Here is a 21,632-nt window from a genome sequence, read left to right as displayed (position 1 = left end):
CTCTGAAATTGACTATAAACAATTGAATCCACAAAATGGCTCATATTAGAAGATATATACTTACATAAGATGAATACAATCGTGAACAGTAAGGTCTTAATGCCGAAAAATAGGGGAAAGTAGTCATCAGCACTCATGTATATTTAAATTTCATAGTCATCATTGTCTAGCTATTGGTTTTTAAAAGATCCCTCTTTCCATATAGACGATGAAAGCCTTTGAAATAAACGTGGGAAACCCCAGCTTTAGTCTTCAGGCCTGCTACTGTGCCTTTTCATATGCTGCTTTCAGTTCCTTTTTACGGAATGACTTTCCCTCCTCTCTCTCTGCTCTAACATTCACCCTCCCACAGACACACATATGTCCCCTCCCTGTTGTCAGTGACCTCCTTAAAGGTCATGCACTCCTTGGAGCTTTCCCTAATCAACCCGTTACTCTGAGGTACTATAGCCATACTGTAGACCCAAATCACGTTGATTTTCAGTGACTTGTTTCCCCCTAACAAACGGTAAGCTCTTGAGGACAGGAAGTGCTTTATTTGTCCATATATCCGCAGTGCCTAGAACAGCTTTTCAATGTTTATGTCTAAAATAATGTGCATTTTTAAAATTAGAACAGAATTTAGTATTCTCAATGACTTATTAAGAAACAAAGCTTTTCATTGTCTAGATTATTTCAAGCCACGTTTATCTCTAATATCTCTAGCATATTTAAGGCAACACACTCTAAATTTGGATGAGTAAACAAAATTTATGTTAATTAACTCCTCCCCCCCAATTAGATTTGAAGACTGGATCCTAATATATGCACCTTTTGTATACCCACAGTACCTATCCCAATTTGGGGCACATACTATGAGCTTAGTACGTACTTTTCAATTGACTAATTAGCTGATTAGACATAAAAGTCTGTAATGATTCTGGAAAACTTTCCACAAAGTGAAAAAAAATGGTTATCCAAGTGACAATTTAAGCCCACTCTGCCAATCAGTGGGGCCAGAGGGATGTGTACAGTTTATGTCTTTTTGCATGATTGAATTTATAGTGTTAAATCTCTTCTCACAGGCATCAGTTCTGTGCCCACGAGGGACACAGAAATGTTTCTTCTGCATACAGCTGACTCACTTACCTAAGGTGTGGGTAAAGTGGCTAGGGTAAGTGGTGTGAATAACGCAAAATGACAGTAAAAAATCTTCACAGCACCTTTACTGTCCTAGTATGGAGATTGTTGGCATCTCCTTGGACTAGGAATAATTTTTTTTAAACTGGATTTTCCTCAGCCATTGCCCTGTACTGACCTCATGATCCTAGGCAAGGCGTGTAATCTCTTTAAAACTTAGTTAACTTAGAAAAATGGAGATAGCAATGTCCAAGCTCCTTGCCTTAGAGTTTTCATGAGACTGAATAGATGTAACTGAAAGCTTTGAAAATTTTAGAGAACTTGCGAGGAATCCCCACTTCCACGTAGGAAGGAGTACTTAGAGGTCAAACCCCAACTTCTTTTCTGAGATTCAGCTTCGACTTGGAGAGTTTCCTTTTCCAGTGCTTCAGCTACACGACCGGGAGGTGGTCTGACTCCAGGTCTTACACAGGTTACTACTAGAATCTGCTGCCTGCCTGATGCGATCTAACTTACATGATAGAGCTTCATCTTAAGTTTGTGGCCCCTTCCTGATTTCCACCTTGCCATTTTTAAATCTTACCAAGCATGAGCAGCCTTAAGCATATCTAGCTTCCTTGGGCTCTAGACCCAGGAAAATGAGAGGCATGCTGTTACTTCTCTGGTCTAATTCCAGTTTTCTAATGGAAGCTGCGTCCCTTCCCTGGATGATTAACATCAAGAATGTCCGGCCTTGGGGCTTCCCTGGTGGCGCACTGGTTGAGAGTCCGCCTGCCGATGCAGGGGACGTGGGTTCGTGCCCCAGTCCGGGAAGATCCCATGTGCCGCGGAGCGGCTGGGCCCGTGAGCCATGGCCGCTGAGCCTGCGTGTCCGGCGCCTGTGCGCCGCAACGGGAGATGCCACAACAGTGAGAGGCCCGCGTACCGCAAAAAAAAAAGAATGTCCAGCCTTTCAAGGAAGACACTACTCCTACACTACCCCTACCCATAAGGCAAGTAACCTTACTCTGTGATCTCAAAAGGAGAACCTTATTAGAATACAACAGAATAAGAGTACAGTTTCATTACAGTTACAATAATAAAAATAACTCTTTAAATACTTTGTATATATTATCTCTTTTAATCTTTATGAGGCTGATAGTATCTCCATTTTACAGGTGAAAAAGCTACATATTCACATTAATGGCCTGTTTAAGGTTTCAAAGCTGGTTGGTAAGAGCTGGCTAGGAATCTAGTTCTGATTCCAGAGCCACTCTGCTATCCTGTTTCTTTATAAATGTAAGATATAATCGTTATATTCTATTTCATAACCTGAATATTTAGAGAAGAATGTTAAGGGCAAAAATTCTGGGCGGAATTTGTCACCTTCCTCCCCCACTTTTTTTTTTTACTGCTTCAAAACATCAACCAAAGCAACTGGCAGAGGCTCTTAGGAAATTTAAAGCAACCAGAGATAATGGCATGTATGTTGTCCTTGTATGGACAAAGAATTAACCTAAAGGCCTAGCAGGAGAGGAAGTGAAACCCACTCTTCTACCGGGCCCCAGTGGTCTGTTCACCTTCTTTTCTTTCCTTCCCACCTTCCTGCAAATTGAGGTTTCAGGTCTCTCAGTAATGAGGGAGAATTGTGTTAAATCCTTGGCTCTGGACAAGAGCATATTCAGTGCCAGAGTTCCTTCAGGCTTTTCAGGGAGACCCAGAGCAGGAAGCTGGAACTGCAGCACTTGTGGGCAGCTTGAAAGTAAATCTTACATGAAACCACAACTCTTAAAGCATTTGGAAAAATAACCTCCTGGCCCTACTTCTGGCAGAAATACATGTTTCTTTCTATTTCCCTTAAGAACACACATTGACACAACAAGTTACTGTTTAATTGCTTAAATTGTTCATTGCTTAAGCATTTCCTGTTCTAAGCAGCACTTTTCAGGGACACTCATTGCTAAGCAACTTTTGATGAGTCCCTGTTCTTTATTCATTGAAAATCAAACCTGAAAGGGGAAGGGTGGTAGCTAACCCAGAGATTCAAAAAATGTTCATGATCTCTCGTACAACCTCTTACCCCTTAAGTGTGAAAATAGAGGAAAAGCTAGAATTATACAGGTAATTGACTTTGGAATAATTTTTTTTAGTTCCAGCTTCAAAAATAATTTGAACTTAACTTTCACTTCTTATCATGTTTACATTAGGAGATAGAACTGTATAGAAGAATTAAGCACGTAGCCTTAGGAGGTAAATGGACCCAGGATTGAACCTCAGTCATTAGCTATATGACTTTGGACATGTTATCCTCTCCTCTGTAACCTCGGTTTCCACATCTGAGGTTACACGGAGGTAAGGAGATGATTGACCAGGTGGGACATGGAGGCCACCTCTGCTTCTCCCTGGACTTCTGCACTGATTTAATTTCTTGAGACTATGGCCACGCGACTCTCTGCTGACTCTAGGGCCAATACTGATAATATTTGGAGCATTTACTATGTTCTAGGAACGATGCCCGGCATTTTACATCATCACAGTAACCTTATAAGAAGGACACTGATATGGTTCCCTTTTAAAGATGAACAAAACCAGAGTTAAGATCCCAAAATTTCTTCTCTGAGAGGAAAGGTGGCTCTTCTCTGCTGAGCTTCAAAGCCTTTCCTGAGATGCCTTCTCAGAACCTTATTCCAGATGTTCCATTTCCTCCTTATAACAAACCACTGGGACACGACTGCTTTCCTGCCTCTTGAAGGAGGCGTTGTCCAGTCAACGAGGTGAAGAGGGGACCTGTGAGGGGGCCGGAGCATCCCAATCTCTCTAGCTCCACCTTCCCTGCTACCCTTGGTATGACCATGTAGACATTTTTTTTTTTTAATCTTAAGGATTTCACTACTGGCCTATGGGGAAAGAGATAGGATAATAAAATTAACAAATGCGGATGTTATAAACGTCCTGGAAACTTAAAAATTTTACAGACCTGGTTCCTGATTCATAAAGCCCTTGACTCTCTCTGAGATGGTAAGAGCCTGCGCCTGGCATACCTGGCTCTTCCTTCACTCTGCCATTCCAATACTGCCACTACTGAAATTAATTTTCCTTCCCAGAGTTTATACAGATTAACGATAGTCCATGTGGCTCTTGCAGGACATAAATAAATAAATTTTTTAAAGCCTAGGAGACAGATAGTTTTATATAGACATACGGATTTTTTAAAAATTTTTATTGGATTATAGTTGATTTACAATGTTGTGTTAGTTTCAGGTGTACAGCAAAGTGATTCAGTTATACGTATACCTATGTTCATTCTTTTCCAGATTCTTTTCTCATATAGGTTATCACAGAATATCGAGTAGTGTTCCCTGTGCTACACAGTAGGTCCTTGTTGGTTATCTATCTTACATATAGTAGTTAATCCCAAGCTCCTGATTTATCACTCCCCCACCCCATGTTTCCCCTTTGGTAACCATAAGTTTGTCTTCGATATCTGTAACTCTGTTTTTGTTTTGTAAATAAGCTCATTTGTATTTTTTTTTTTTTTTTAACGGTACGCGGGCCTCTCACTGTTGTGGCCTCTCCCGTTGCGGAGCACAGGCTCCGGACACGCAGGCTCAGCGGCCATGGCTCACGGGCCCAGCCGCTCCGCAGCATGTGGGATCTTCCCGGACCGGGGCACGAACCCATGTCCCCTGCATCGGCAGGTGGACTGTCAACCACTGCGCCACCAGGCAAACCCCTTGTATCATTTTTTAAATTAGATTCCACGTATGAGTGATATCATATGATATTTGTCTTTGAGAGACATGTGGATTTTTTAATTTCAGATACTGAAAAGTAAATTCATACTATTATTTTGTATTATAGATAATTCCAATACTGTCTGCAGCTTTAGAATTGAGCAGAAAATGATCAGTGCTGTGCCTCATCTTGACTTTGTAGGCCTGGCCTGTGATTATGGCCATTTACCCTTAATAAAATGCCTGTGAATAGCAATCAGTTGAAACTGCCCACTCTCCTGCATTGGAGGCTAACTCTTTGAAAAAGTTCCACATTATCTAGTAACTGCCCTAGAACAGATATCTGCAACCCCTTCCCCAAGAGAGAATAGCACTAAGCAAAGCAATACAAACATAAAAAGATTTTTAAATCTTCACAGGTTTTGCTGGGTTTTTCTTTGTACTTTTTTTTTTCTTTTTCAAGTCAGCTATATTTTCAAGAAGGGAAGGGAAGGTGTGAGATTGGGAGTGAAGAGCGGTGACAGGAAAGAGAGGTTAGGAAGTTATTTTTAGGAAGGCTTGGAGGGGAAGGGGAAGTCAATTACGTACAGGGAGTGGGGCAGGGAGGCTAAGCCAAAGAAAAGCTGGTTAACTGGGCAAGGGCTTACTTAGTCCTCTGGTCCCTTTTGTTTCTTCCCACACGTTCACAAATCTGACTCACCAAGTAGTGAAAGAAACACAGCTGCGAACTCCTGGGTGGGAGGCGTGACCTTGTTCATTTTAGCCTCCCTCTCCATTCTTGTAGAAGGAAGTTTCATTCAGTTCTCAGAAAATATTTGTGAATATTTTATGTCCTGTGTGCAGGACGGTCTGTTAGGCACAACAGGGAGTACCGAAACATGATAGCTGATAGCTGCTTTGCTTTTGCTGAGATACTTTTAGAGCTGGTAGTGTTAAACTAGCAATCTTTTGGGAATTCCCTGGCGGTCCAGTGGTTAGGACTTGGTGGTGTCACTGCCAGGGCACAAGTTTGATCCCTGGTCAGGGAGCTAAGATCCCGCAAGCCTTGTGGCCAGGCCAAAAAAAACAAAGAAACTAGCAATTTTGGGGGTTTGGGTTTTGGGGTTTTTTGTCATCCAATCTCTTGGTCCCGAAGTTTACTAATTATTGGTCCACAGAACTCAAATACCCACCCACCAAAGCTACTTTCTCCTTCATATGATGTATAGTGTGTACTATACCCTTGCCATAGTCTCAGTGTACCCAACAGTGGTTTGTATCTACAGTATGTGATCAATTATTAGTTATCCAGAACACCATAGAACTGTGTCATTGGATTGAACTAATGGTGTCTTTGCTCCAGGAGATAAGTGGTTGCAAATTTGACTAAGTCTATTTACTAGGTTGTTTTTGTGTGTTTGTTTGTTTAGGCCGCTCTGTGCAGCTTGCGGATCTTAGTTCCCCAACCAGGGATTGAACCTGTGCCCCTGCATTGGGAGCGTGGAGTCCTAACTGCTGGACTGCCAGGGAAGTCCCTCACTAGGTTGTTTTATTTCAGTGCCTGGAGTGGGTCCCAAGGCCTTTGAATTCATAGACCTTTAACTAACTAGAATATTAACTAGAAATTTAGTACTAACTATGGCTTACATCTCATAGAGGAGTGTATATTGTAATCATACGATGATGTTTTTCATGGAAAAAAAATATACAACCAAGAATGTAATAAATACTTTTAAAATTGATGTCCACAAACACAAAACCCTCCCTGGATGATCTTAAATGACTATGCCTATACAGAAATAAGACTTAAAGCATATCTTCTTTTTAATGGCCTTCTCTTTAAAATGTTAGTGATATGAGTGTCCAGTAGACTGTGTTCTTTCTTTACATTAGTTATTTTTAAAGAATAATCACTTTAAGAAGGAACAGCGTAATGGGATAGCCAGGCACAAGAATCTTGAATTTTATTTCTAGTTTTGCTCTAATGTTATTTAGGAATATCTACTGCTGGAATTTCTGTGGATTTATTAGACTTCTATGCCTCCATTTCTTTAAAATGGGTATAACATTTTTACCACTTATGCTCTGAAGTCTTAGGATGAGAATTATGATCTCTTCCATTAAGTATCACTTGCCTAGTAACAGCACGAACAGAATTTGAGGATCAAACATGTTGAATAGGATCACTATCTTATCTTCATAATGTGAAAAGCAAATTTTATATCCAATCCAGGGCGTATACACCTATATGCCTTCCAAATCTATTGTACTCTCATCTCTGTCTGGTCTTGAGCTGTCCTGGCAATGAATACTTCTTTATACCCCATAGCAAAATATCACTATTAAAATAAAATGAATGAGAAAGATATCAGCTCGATATAATCCTAGTTTTAAACAACTGGCCTCAATACCGTTCTTTGTTTTTATCAATAGACTTTATTTTTTAGAGCAGTTTTAGGTTTACAGGAAAATTAAGCAAAAAGTAAGAGTTCCCATATACCTCTTTTTAGCTCCCTCTACACACAGTTTCCCCTACTATTAAAATCATGCATTAATATGTTCTTTTTTATTACATTTAAATAGTTGAAGACAGCTATTGCTTTGGTGAATAAGAAAATAAGTATTCTAGTGATCTTAAGGAGATTGACCTGCTGGCTACTGACAGAATTTCTTTGGCACCGTTTACACACAGACTAAAGTTATTTTATTCGGTAAGAATTCCCATATTTAAATAGCTACTCAGCTAGTTGGGGGCACAGTTTGCAACCAAACATGATAAAGGAAGCACTAAACTTGTAACATTAAACTATAGACTGAGGTTCTACCCCTAACTTCCCTTGGTTAGTAGGTTTGGCTGTGTCTCTTAACCTCTGTGAAATTCTGGGATGGATTAGAAAAGCTAAAACAGTCCTTCTCCATTCTTTCATGAATTTCATAATCCCTTGTTCCCAAAGTGAGTAGAAGACTATTTTAAGTGGCTCAACTATGTGTGTGTGTGTGTATGTGGTTTTTTTTTTTTTACTTAGTTCTGTTTTTGTTTTAGTGTGTATTAAAAAGTCTAGTACCTTGGACCCATGATTTCACAAATGTCATCGCTTAAGATGAGATTGGTTTTGGGGTTTTTAAATTAGTTAATTTATGTCAAATTAAGGAAAATGTTAAGTATCTAATTATAGAAGTAACAGGGATATGACAAAAACCAGAAGTAAAGAGCATGGAATTCCCTGGCAATCCAGTGGTTAGGACTCTGCTGCGCTTTCACTGCCAAAGGCCCAGGGAATTAAGATCCCACAAGCCACTCAGCGGAGGGCTAGGGTGGGGCGGGGTAACTGAATAAGGTTTGGTAAACACTGAATTAATTAATGTACTAACCCATTTGAGAAATTGTTTCAAGTGGGGCTGTGTCCCACAACTCTTTTTTGTAACCTGTACTCTAAATAATTTGGCTCAATTAATGAAACTTAGAATTTACAGGAGGAAGACAATACAAGAAGAAAAGTATTTTATTAGAGAAATGCCAAGAAGTTAGGGAGCGCAGCACAATTAAATCTAATCCCAAAATACCTTCACTATTTCTGGAAATTAGACAAAATCTACAGGGCCGATTTGTGAGTAAAGGGAAGGGCTAATTAAATCTATCTTAAAGTTTTTCAGGCTCTAACAATTTCCTCACATTATATGGCTTGTAACTTGATAAATTAGCCATGAACTTATCCTAGTGTTTGAGTTAATTCACAGCTCTTTCTCAAGTTAAACGCTGTCATGATTCTATCAGTAGGCAACTCCATTCTGCATGGTACCAACTGAACTGGCTTTTTATTTGGGAGGAGAAGAGACGTTTGACTCTCATTTTTATATCAGTATAAGGCTTCCTCTGTCACCTCAAGTATCTAAAGCATGTGACTCTTTCTTTAATCCACATATGGAACGTATAAGGCCAAAAAGAGTAATACATTTTATTCATCTCCGTAACCCATGTATCTTTGCCCAATGCCTGAAACAAATGCTTGTTGAGCCAAAAATTGAAATAAGTTAATTATGAGTAAACCATGATCCTGTTCTGATAAAGAGACACTTAAAATATCAGTCATTTGAAATTCTTTCGTCTGTCCATTTTTCTGGATTTTCCATGCCCTACTGGTGTAAATCGGAAGGCAAAGAACTTGGATTGTGTCTCAGTTCCCAACCATAAGTTATAATATAGTACTCTTTTAGAGAGTGGACAGAAGGTGCCTCACTTGAATAATCATTTCTGTGGTGTGCAAAGCTGCTGTTGAAAATATGTGCTATTCCATGCAATGTCCTGTATTTAAAGGTTCATTTAATAACCTCTTATTAAGTTTGGATAGACTTCACTGATGAATGTTTATTGTTTCTTTGCCAGAAAGCAAAATCTGTCTTTTTTTCCCTTAGCTCTTGGGAGCTATCAGTCCTTGATTATAGTAATCCACTTTTTCAGGTACTTGGTTAATACCTATTGCCTCTGTTACTTTTGCAAATGACAATAGCTAATATTCAGAATCCTATGGTGCTAGGCCCACTGCTAGCATATAGGACTTTAACACTCACAATGATCCTATGAGGTATATGCTATGATTATTCCCACTTGATGTTTTAGAAAACTGTGGCCCAGAGAAGTGAGATTCCTTGTCTTTTGACCAAACTGAGACATGAACTTAGGTAGTCTGACCCTAAAACCTGTGCTATTGCTGCTCTTCTATGGTTGTGTCCTTAATTCTCCTATTTTGCATCATGTTTTACAAATAAAACTTTCAAACTATTTTCCAAAGGAGAAAGGTTCCTAAATTTATAAACCAATTTTATGGTGAGTCCTTCTGTGAGTTTTTTTTCAATCTTCTGTATTGTACTCAAAAAATGCATTCCTAAAATGTATCTGTTTTTGTATTCTTTTTTTTTTTTTTTTTTTGCGGTACGCGGGCCTCTCACTGTTGTGGCCTCTCCCGTTGTGGAGCACAGGCTCCGGACGCGCAGGCTCAGCGGCCATGGCTCACGGGTCCAGCCACTCCGTGGCATGTGGGATCTTCCCGGACCGGGGCACGAACCCGTGTCCCCTGCATCGGCAGGCAGATGCTCAACCACTGAGCCACCAGGGAAGCCCTATATTTGTATTCTTATGGAAAGATTTGCTTGATGTGATGTGCCATTACTTCAAGTTATAATACAATAACCATCTGTCATTCTCTTCTTCATGTTCATGGATTAGATTATATGATTTAAGGACACACATTCATGGTTTCTTCCCTAAATAATCATGCCCACAGCTGGGGCACCCTAGCAACTAATTGTGTGCTCCAGACAAGATTTTAAAAGTAGGGCACTAAAGGAGGCCCTAAGCTGCATCCCTTCTCCTGAAAGCCACTGTGGTCCTGGGGAATGAGTCCTGGGCACAGTGACAAGAGTTTTTATCTGGCACACCAGCTCCCAGGGTTTCAAATGACAGAATGACAGGGTGTTAACCCAAGTTTCTAAGTCTGCCATTGTAAATCTACTGAACACAGAGGGAATAGTTATGAACGTAGCTTCTGTCCCCCATCCTTTCTAGTTATCTACCAGTCTAGCCATGTGCGCATCTGCACCCCCAAACATTTGAAACATTAACTGTCCTCTCTTCTCCACCTAAAGATTTTAAGAAAATGCATATTAGTATGTGTTAAGTACTGAAGCCTCAAAATTAATAGGTTTGTAACTGATGCTATTACAGACAAATAAATAAGACTATATCACCTTAGTTTATTTATTTGCACATGTAGATATATGCGTGTATGTATGTATTTTCTGCTGTAGAGAAAGGATATAACGAACCTGAAACAGAGGATAGATAATTTTATACAAATGCATAATCAGTTTATGCATGTTCTTCTTTTTCTTGTTGTTGTTGCAACTGCTGTCACTGCTTTCCATGACTTGGTATCTTAGATTGAATTTCTGCTCTTGCTATGTTTAGAAACTATTTTTATCTTGGCCAACTGACTTAATATGGAACCATGTGAGTGTTGCTATTTTTAAATATATAATAGTCATCCCTAGAACCCATTTAAAACCCAGTAGAAGACCATTGTGTGCCTATCCCACTCCACTGCACATGTTCAAGGATGTAAGATAATGATTTTTAAAAGATAAACATTTACTGAGTTCCTACTGTATGCCAGGCAGCAGGCTGTGTACTTTCATGATTTTTTACTTACTAACAACAACAAAAAAAGCCTGTGTTGCTAGAGACTTCTTGCCTTACCAAGCATATTGTACTTCTACATGTAATGATAAAGCTGTGTACTGAGTGGAATGAGTGTGAGTATTAACTCCAGTCAGTCCTGAGTTCAAATCCTATCTTTTTTTTTTCTAAGAAGATATCTAGGGGGCTTCCCTGGTAGCGCAGTGGTTGAGAATCTGCCTGCCAATGCAGGGGACAAGGGTTCGATCCCTGGTCTGGGAAGATCCCACATGCTGCGGAGCAACTAAGCCCATGTGCCACATCTGCTGAGCCTGCGCTCTGGAGCCCACGAGCCACAACTACTGAAGCCTGCGTGCCTAGAGCCCGTGCTCCGCAACAAGAGAAGCCACCGCAATGAGAAGCCTGCACGCAGCAATGAAGACCCAACACAGCCAAAAATTAATTAATTAATTAACTTTTTTTTAAAAAAGAAGATATCTAGGATGTAGGGACCCTAATACAATGTTAGCCAATATTTATTTATTTATTTATTTATGGCTGTGTTGGGTCTTCGTTGCTGCTTGCGGGCTTTCTCTAGTTGTGACGAGCGGAGGCTACTCTTCGTTGCAGTGCGCAGTCTTCTCATTGCTGCAGCTTCTTCTGTTGCGAAGCACAGGCTCTAGGCACGCAGGCTGTAGGTGCATGGACTTCAGTAGTTGTGGTTCACGAGCTCTAGAGCGCAGGCTCAGTAGTTGTGGCGCACGGACTTAGTTGCTCCGCGGCATGTGGGATCTTCCCGGACCAGGGATCGAACCCGTGTACCCTGCATTGGCAGGCAGATTCTTAACCACTGCGCCACCAGGGAAGACCTCAAATCCTATCTTTGCCACTTGTTATCTATCTGAAATTGGACAAATTACCTAATCTCTCTGAGCCTCTGCTTTTTCATTTGCAAAATGAAAATAATACTTCCTTATAAGTTGTTGTGAAGAAATATTGGGTTGGTGTAGGATACTAGGCACTTATACAGTGTCTGGCACAAAGCAACACAGTAAAAGGTAGTTATCGTTATTTTTTTATTATTCTGAGTTTCTTTCTGTCCTGAAAAAGAAAAGATCAAAGAGCTTGGAAGACACCTGCTAGTTAAGGATCACTACGCTACTCCTAGAACTGTTTGACCCGAGCAGTTTCAATCTGTATGACTAGAAGGTGCTGCAGTAACCTGATGTGGCATTTGAACAACTGCCATACCTTTTGACTGGGGCCTTTTACCCCTGGGAGTCTTCAGACATCTGCTGGAACCCCATGAGTGAGTCCTGGTAATTGTTTAACAGAATATTAGCTTTGAGGGATGTGTCTTTGTCTGCTTGGTCATGACACAGCTTACTGAAGAGTAGCAATGCATTACACACACCTTCAGGGGAAATCGTTGGCTCTCACATCTACCTCCAACTGGGTCTGGGTTGACACCACCAGGTGAAGATTTCAGAACCCCTGAAATGTTCTCTGGGAGATGTATTAGATGCTCTCTGGATCAAGGGCACCTAGAGCTTTTCTGGGTGGTCTGAGCTTACACCTTGTGAATTGGAATTTTCCCTGAGTGAAAAAGCAGGTTTGGTCCCCCTACTCCTGCTCTAGTGGTCCCTTGGTGTGGTCTTCTCTACTGTCTGCAATTGGACTGTCCTCTTAAGAGGACTTGATATAGTTCCTTTAATTTGGGGGCAGGAGTTGGGAGACCTGGGCTGCTGCAGTTGGTGAGGAAAGAGACAAGAGGTCTTACATTTACTGAATACCTACTATTGTGCCAGAAACTTCACAATGAAGGTAGCATTGCAACAGGTAAATTGGGGGAAGTTTTTCCTCCAACTGTTTGCTTAGCATGAAATTTCACATGTAGTTTAAAAGCAAATTTTATATGACTATTACAAGAAACAAATCATTTTCTTTTGGTTATCTGAACAAAATGAAAAAAAAGAGTCATCTTGCACTGAAAGTTCACTGACGGTCCATGTCTTCTACGACACAATATACTTATAAGAAATATTTGTAGAATGTAATTTCAATAGTCTGATTCCGATACTTCATGGGTTCTTATGGACTTTCTCAAGCGATTATTATACCCTCAGGTATTTACTTACTCCTGAAGTGCAAGAATTTTGACATTTCCCAAATCCCTAAAATAGGTCTCTGTCATAGTGTCTGGTTCATAGCAGTTGCTAGGGCAATGAAAATTTCAATGATGCTGTCTAATACCTCAAGATAAACATTTTTCCAAGCATTTTTGCATGGAATTTTACAAAGTGAAGGGCTCTCACTTTGTTTCATAAAACTAAATGATCTAAGCAGTCCTTGGAGATGGTTGATGTTTTAAATATCTCTCTCTTGTGTACAGTCTTGTTTGGAAAACCGTTGTTTTATTTGCCTTAAACAGGCAGTCAGGATTTATGTAAATGGTTGATTGTTCCTATGATACAATTTTGCCAGCAAAAATCAAGTATATAACCACAAAAAGAATTTTATATGTAAATGTAATACAGTTACTCAAAATTTTGAAAAAATAGATTTTAATATTTTCACATCTAAATCAAGCTTACCATTCTGCTCGTTATAGTTTAAAAGTGTCCATGTTTAAAAATTCGATGTTCTCATTAGAGTTTTTGCAATGGATCAGGCATCTTTGCAGAAATAATGTATTGTTTACTTGAATGCCCAGCAGGCAGAGTTTAGCAGTTGTTATAAAGTAAATTGGCTTTAATGCGGTCATTTAACTGGTTTAACTCATATATATTATCAGGCTTGAATGGGACTTTTCAGGGAATTTAGTTTGGATTTTTTGTTTTCAAAGCTTTGAAAATTTATAAAAAGAAGCTCTCAGTGAAAAGGATAGTATAATTTAAAATTATCTGGAAATTCCCTCGCGGTCCAGTGGTTAGGCCTCGGCGTTTTCACTGCTGTGGCTAGGGGTTCAATCCCTGGTCAGGGAACTAAGATCCCACAAGCGGCATGGCGCGGCCAAAAAAAGAATTCTTTTTTCCAGTGCTTAAAAAGGACTATTTTTTGAAGCAGTAATATATGCGCATGGCACAAAATCAAAAGGTACAAAGGCTTTAATAGTGGAAAATACACTGTCGTCCACCAACCTAATATCTCTCCCTAAATACAGTTACCAGTTTTTTTGTTTCTCTCTATTTTTAAAAAACCAGATGCAAATATATATACATTTTTATTAATGTCTTTTTAACCTTCCTTTTTGAGTAACCCCAAAAATGTCATAGCATATAATCCCTCCAGAATTCTATATAAAGTTCTTATTCTACATATGAAGCGCAGAGAAAATAAAAATTGTTTATTTTCTCTGACCCTTAGGAAAGTCTTCTATTATACATTAATACAATAATGATAATAAAGTAAACTCTGCTACAGATTATGAAGGAAATAACCAAAATGACCATATTGTATATTTTAACTAAATAGAAAACTAGTTACATTGAAGTTAAAAATCATAATAAAATATTTTAGGGAATTCTCTGGCAGTTCAGTGGTTAGGACTCAGCGCTTTCACTACCAGGGCCAGGGTTTGATCCCTGGTTGGGGAACTCAGATCCCGCAAGCCTCGAGGCCAAAAACAGAAAAAAAAATTTTTTAATTATTTGATAATCATTTTTGTATATACTGTTTAATTTTCTAATTTTCAAATTCCTGAATCAAAGCTTTTCATGAATTTATACAGGATTTGAAAAAATCTAGTTTCCCTTCACTGGGAATCCTGCTCTTCTTACTATTTTTTTCATATGCCAAGTTCAAAAATTAGAATGTACTGGACATTTTAAATATATTATGTCTAATCCTCATAACAACCTTGCAAGACTGGATTTGTTGTCCTCTTTGGAGATGAAGAAACTGAGGCTTTGAGAACTGAAGTGACTTACCACAGGTTCAAGTAGTAAGTGCAAAGCTGGGGTGCACATCTAGTTCTAAGGACCCAAGACATGACCCACAATGTTATTTGATACACAAATCTCCTGGTCTAGAAAAAAGATGTGATGCTTGACGGTGTGGATCTCATTTCATCAGGCATACATCAGAAGCCTGAAGACACATTTGTAAACAAAATAGAGTCAGGGAAATTAGGTGAAAATAGATTTAGGTGAGGTGATGATGAATAAAATAACCATATCCTTCAGAGTGTTGATTAGCAGCCCATGTATTTCTGGGAGTCGGGACAACAGGGCTCCATCCTTGGGCCGGTTCTGATCAACATTTTATTAATGCTTAGAACCAGAGCAGTGACTATGGTATGGTAGGACATATAAATACCTATTGAATAAATGAATGAATGATTGTGCTAATCATATATTTAGCTGTCACAAAATTTCAAGTTGTAATAATTATATCAAACAGGAAATTTAGAATTAAAGTATCATAATAGGCAAATGTGATAGGTCAAGGTTAAAACAATGAAATTTAATAAGGATAAATGTTAAATCCTAAACTTAGGCTTCTATAATTGATTTTACAATGAGAAGATATAGGTATTAAGGCTTGCAGTGTGAAAGAAAGGAAGAGTAGAAAAGGAAGGAAGGAAAGAAAGAAGGAAGGAAGGGAAGAAAGAAGGGAAGGAGGGAGGGAGAATTGTACTTTTTGTGAATAAGAACCTTAAAATGAGCTAATAATATGATATAGCTACTGAATGAAATTAACAGACAATTAGGGAACAAAATAAGTAGGGTATTTCTTGTGCTTGCTCTACAATAGTCAAACCCCATCAAGAATGTTGCAAACTCTGGGTCTCTCTTTTAATGGGAAAATAGCCATCTGAAAAGAATCCATAGGAAAGCGACCAGGGTGATGAACAGAATTAAATCTGTGACATAAGAAGAATAGTAATGATATTAAGGACTTTAGAAAAAAATAAGTTGGGAAAGCACGATAGCCATCTTTGAAAACTTGAATGGTATATGGAAAAGAAACTATATTTACAGGATATTACTGGACCATAGACTCACATGTTTGAAGAATCCTCAGAGGTTATCTCACCCACCTATCCATCTATAGCTTGAATCACAGATTATAACTTTTACACATATCTCAACGAGAGCATAACAGAGTTGTTGACCTGGAAGCTAAATTAGTGGTACTCAGAGTGTGGACCCAAGACCAGCAACACCAGCATTACGTGGGTTCTCGTCAGAAATATAAAACTCTTGTACCCCCATCCTAGATCTATGGAATCAGAAACTCTGGAGGTGGGGCCCAGCAGCCTGTATTTTAACAAGCTCTCCAGGTGATTCTGATGCACGATAATATTTGAGAACCATTATAGATCATCAGATGTAGGTGTCTAGCCAAAAACCTTGATTGCAGTTTGTTTTTGAAAACCTACCTTCCCCTCAGTAATTCCTATTCATCTGTCCTTTGACCAGGTCCAACCATTAATCCAATTCATCTTGTGCAATGGATATTTGTCAGGTTTTGGCTACAGAGCTTCCAAACCTCCTTTCCATTAGGATTGGTCTTCCACTTTATGAGTCTTAAGGGTAGAAAAGGTGTCCCACTCTGGATGCCAAAGGGTCCAGATATTCTCTCTTCCAATCCTCTGGGAACAAAGTATAGACATGTGAGGCAAAATGGCAAATTAGTGGCTCCTGCCTGGAACTCTTAACCTTGAGCAAGTAACACAAAGACAAAGGGATGGTTTAGAATTCATTCATTGAGCAGGGTCTAGGGGCAGCAGATGGCAGGAGAGTCTGATGCTGGTGGTGGAAGCAGAAGCATTCAGCAGGTTTCTGTGGGGTAACCTTGGTTTTGGGTGTTTCCGCCTAGCTTTCTGGGGTTTCTGTCCCTTTTCTGAGCCTGTCCCTTTTTCAGCCTACCTACTGATTCTATAATCCATCCTATATCCTTTTAATTCAGTACTAAGTGAGGCAGAGGTTGTTTCTGTTGCTTACCAGAACCAGAAGGATACCTACCTACTCTTCCTTAGCACACATTGCATATCAGCTAGGCACTCAGATGAAAATAGGTAATCACTGCCGTCCAACATTAGGAAGGAACAGAAAAAAAGGTTGAAGCTAGTGGCTGGATAGGGCTCTTTATGCCCTACCATAGTGAATCTTTAGGAAAGATTCCAAATGCTTCCTGAAATAATCCAACATTGCTTGATTTTGTAGAAGCATATTAAATTACCAATGGCTGTACCACCTCTGAAATAGTCTCACCAAAGAAATCGAAACTGAATCTAATCAAGCTTCTTGAGCTTTCATTTATAGGAAATGGGGGAGTTAATGGAAGAATGAGTTAAATGACACCAGGAGGAAGCAAACAGGTGAATCCAAAATATGGGACATTGTATAGGACAAGTAATCTAGTCTCTTCCATAAGTCAATGACATTAAAAACATCAGTAGGGAGGAGGGAAGGAGGTCACTCTAGAAGAAAAGAAAATGAGGAGATACAACAACCAAATATAATGTGTACATCTTGTTTGGATTCTGATTTAAATGAACTAATTGTGACATATGAAGAAGAGTAAATTTACAGATAACAAATAAAAAGAAAACAATTTCTCCAAAACCTGTTATTTATGTAGTGCCATAAAGCATACCTTTGATTTTTTCCATAAATGTTAAATAAGAAGATGATTTGCATTTAATAGTAATAAGAAGATATCTTATGGAATAGAACACCTAATAGTTTCAGACCTGTGAGATCTAATCATGGTTACTGCTCTGTGACCCTGAACAAATTACAGGACACACTCAGCTGTAGAATGGGAAGAACCACAAGAAATGGTCATACCTAACAAAGTACCTAACAAAGGCTATGGTAAAGAACATGACAAGCACAAGGGCTACAGAGCTGTAGCTTTTCTAACTGAGAGGGTTGTGGTTTTTTTTACTATTTTATTTATTTATTTATTTGACTGTGTCAGGTCTTAGTTGTGGCACTTGGGATCTTTCGTTGTGGCGCTCAGGCTTCTCTCTAGTTGTGGCGTGCAGGCTTAATTGCCCGGCGGCACGTAGGATCTTAGTTCCCAGACCAGGGATCAAACCCCCGTCCCCTGCTTTGGAAGGTGGACCACCAGGGAAGTTCCTAAAGCTATAGCTTTAAAACAATAGTCCAGGGCTTCCCTGGTGGCACAGTGGTTGAGAATCCGCCTGCCGATGCGGGGTCGCGGGTTCATGCCCGGGTCCGGGTGGAGCCCACGTGCCGCGGAGCGGCTGGGCCCGTGAGCCCTGGCCGCTGAGCCTGCGCGTCCGGAGCCTGTGCTCCGCAACGGGAGAGGCCACAACAGTGAGAGGCCCGCGTACTGGAAAAAAAAAAAAAAAAAAAAGGCACCAGCCTGTCTTCCTACCTATAAACAGATTTTGCCTTAAAATATCTCAGAACATGCCCATGAATTGATAATTACGTGTATCTCCACTGCTTAATAGAAAAGTAACATTGTTCGTGGATGAACCACAGGCACATTAAGAAAGGAAAAGAACCAGACTACCTTTCTTTTTTAAGAAATTTACCATCTTAATCACTTTAAGGATACATTTCAGTAGTGTTACTGTATACTCACATTGTTGTGAAGCAGATACCCAGAAATTTTTCATCTTGCAAAATTGAAACTCTATACCCATTAAACAACAATTCCCCATTGTCCCCTCCCTCCAGTCCCCAGTAACCACCATTCTACTTTATGTTCCTACGAATTTGACTACTTTAGATACCTCATATAAATAGAGTTATACATTGAGACTGGCATATTTTGCTTAGTGTAATAGCCTCAAGATTCATCCATGTTAAAACACGTGACAAGATTTCCTTCCTTTTTAAAGGCTGAATAATCTTCCGTGTGTGCATACCACAAACCGTTTATCCATTCATTCATCAATGGACATTTGGGTTGCTTCTACCTCTTGATTATTGTGAATAATGTTGTTGTCAACATAAATGTGCAAATATCTCTTTGAGACCCTGGTTTCAATTCTTCTGGGTATATACCCAGAAATGAGGTTGCTGGATCATACAGTAGTTCTTTTTGTAATTTTTTGAGGAACTGTCATACTATTTTCCACGGTGGTTGCACAATTTTATAATCCTAACACTGCACAAGGATCCAAAATTTCCACATCCTTGCCAAAACTTATAATTTTCAAATTAAAAAAAAATAGTAACCATCAGAGTGAGGGTGAAGTGATATCTCATTGTGGTTTTGATTTGCATTTCTCTGATGATTAGTGATTTTGAGTATCTTTTCATATGCCTGTTGGCCATTTGTATATCGTCTTTGGAGAAATGTCTATTCAAGCCCTTTGCCCATTTTTATTTTTTTATTTATTTATTTTTACATCTTTATTAGAGTATAATTGCTTTACAATGGTGTGTTAGTTTCTGCTTTATAACAAAGTGAATCAGTTACCTTTGCCCATTTTTAAATTGGACTATTTGCTTTTCTGTTGTTGAGTTGTACTTCTTTACATATTCTAGACATTAACCCCTTAACTGATATATAATTTACAAATATTTTTCTCCCATTCTGTTAGTTGCCTTTTTACTCTACTGATTGTGTTCTTTAATGCACAAAAGTCTTTAAGTTTGATGTAGTTCCATTTGTCTGTTTTTGCTTTTGCTGCCTGTGCTTTTGTCATACCCAAGAAACGATTGCCAAATCCATTGTCATAAAGTCTTCTCCTATGTTCCTTTGAGGAGTTTAATTGTGGGTCTTTAATCCATTTTGAATTAATTTTTTTATATAGTGTAAGATAATGGTCCAATTTCATTCTTTGGCAAATGGATATCCAGTTTTCCCAACAGCATTTGTTGAAGAGACTATCCTTTCTCCATGAGTGGTCTTGGCACCCTCATTAAAGATCATTTGACCATATATATTAAAGTTTATTTCTCTATTCTATTCCATTGGTCTATATGTTTGTCTTTATGTCAGTAACACACTGTTTTAATTTGTAATATGTAGCTTTGTAATATGTTTGAAATCAGGAAGTGTGAGATTTCAAATCTTGTTCTTCTTTTTCAAAACTCTTTTGGCTATTCAGGGTCCCTTGAGATTCCATATGAATTTTAGGATGTTTTTTCTATTTCTGGAAAAAATGCCATTGGGATTTTGATAGGAATTGCATTGAATTTGTAGATTGCTTTGGGTAGTATTGACATCTTAACAATATTAAGTCTTCCAATCTATGAACATGGGATGTCTTTCCATTTATTTGTGCTTCTTTAATTACTTTCAGCAATGTTTTGTAGTTTTCAGCGTATAAGTCTTTCACATCCTTGGTTAGGTTTATTTTGATATTTTTCATGCTATTGAAATTGGAATTATTTGCTTACTTTCCTTTTCTGATTGTTCACTGTTAGTGTATAGAAACATCCCATTTTAAAAAACAGGAATATATTCTTTATGTTCAGGAATTTTCATATTTCTGAGATTTTGTTCTTTACCGATGCTCCAGGGGAAATGTTTTACAGGCTTGACATACATTTGGAATGAGTGAAGAATGCTATGGAAGTGAGAATTTTCATAACATACACATTTGTCTAAAAGGCTTGTGAGTACAACAAACTGGTGAGTACCTGTTTACCTACCATTAGAGAAATCTATAGGATAATTGACAATCAGAAAGTAACTTGTTTGCATAGCACCAGCAGCAGAGGGATTTTGACAAGGCCATTTGTGATTGTCCAGCCCCAGATCCATGAAAGGAAATATTAGGCCCTCAGGTATATATGAAAGAAAACCTTCATAATCTGCCTCAAGCAGAAAAGAGGACACACACAACTGCAATGTCCAGAGGCAGAACTGGGTTTTGGCTTGGCTTGACCTCGGAGTTGAAATAATGTTCCCAAGCCAGCCTCCAATACCAGCCTTAGGCCAGAGCAAGAAGGGCCCCTGCCCAGAACCCTGTGCTGAAGGGCCTGGATATCACAAATCTGGAAACGCAAATGCATTTTTTCCCTTTCAATCTTTTAAGAAAGTTTTCAGAGTTTGGCAAATTATGTGAGAGGGATGAAGTGCAGTCCTCAGTATAGAGGATGAGGGACCTCAAGGTACCCTTGTGCAGAAGAGGAAACTCTAGCCTCTGCCCTGGGAAGTGAGAAAAAGTTTCTGGCTGTTTTGCTTGCTGCTCCAAGTGTAGGTGTCCAGACCTGGGGGTGGGGGTGGGGTCCACATCTGGCCACTGAGCATTTAAAATGTGGCTATTCCAAATTGAGATGTGAGTACAAATTACACACTAGAAGTTCAAGACTAGTGCAAAAGAACTAACTGGAATACCTCATTAATAAAACTTTATATTAATTACATGTTGAAATGATAATATTTTCACCTGTTTAACTTTTTATAATGTAGCTGCTAAGTATTGTTTAATGACATGTGTGGCTCAAACTATATTTCAATTAGGCAGCTCTGGGCTAGGCAGACCAAGTTTTCCAGAAAATGCTACACCCTCCCTCTCCTTTGCTCAGGTGGCTTCAGGAAGTGCTTAGAACTGCTTGGAAAATTGAGGTGGGGGGCTGGGGAGATCTGCCTGCCCCAGCTCCCACCCTGCCCTGGTGGTGAATGGCACGTTGCTATCCCTAGAATCTCCGTTAGGATCATGGGGGTAATCCCAGGTCAAGAACATGTTCAGGGTGACACAGAATGAT

Source organism: Delphinus delphis, chromosome 1 (assembly GCF_949987515.2).
Source record: "Delphinus delphis chromosome 1, mDelDel1.2, whole genome shotgun sequence".
NCBI classification, from domain to species: domain Eukaryota; kingdom Metazoa; phylum Chordata; class Mammalia; order Artiodactyla; family Delphinidae; genus Delphinus; species Delphinus delphis.
The sequence above is the reverse complement of the archived record's forward strand: the minus strand, read 5'-3'. Positions refer to the sequence as shown.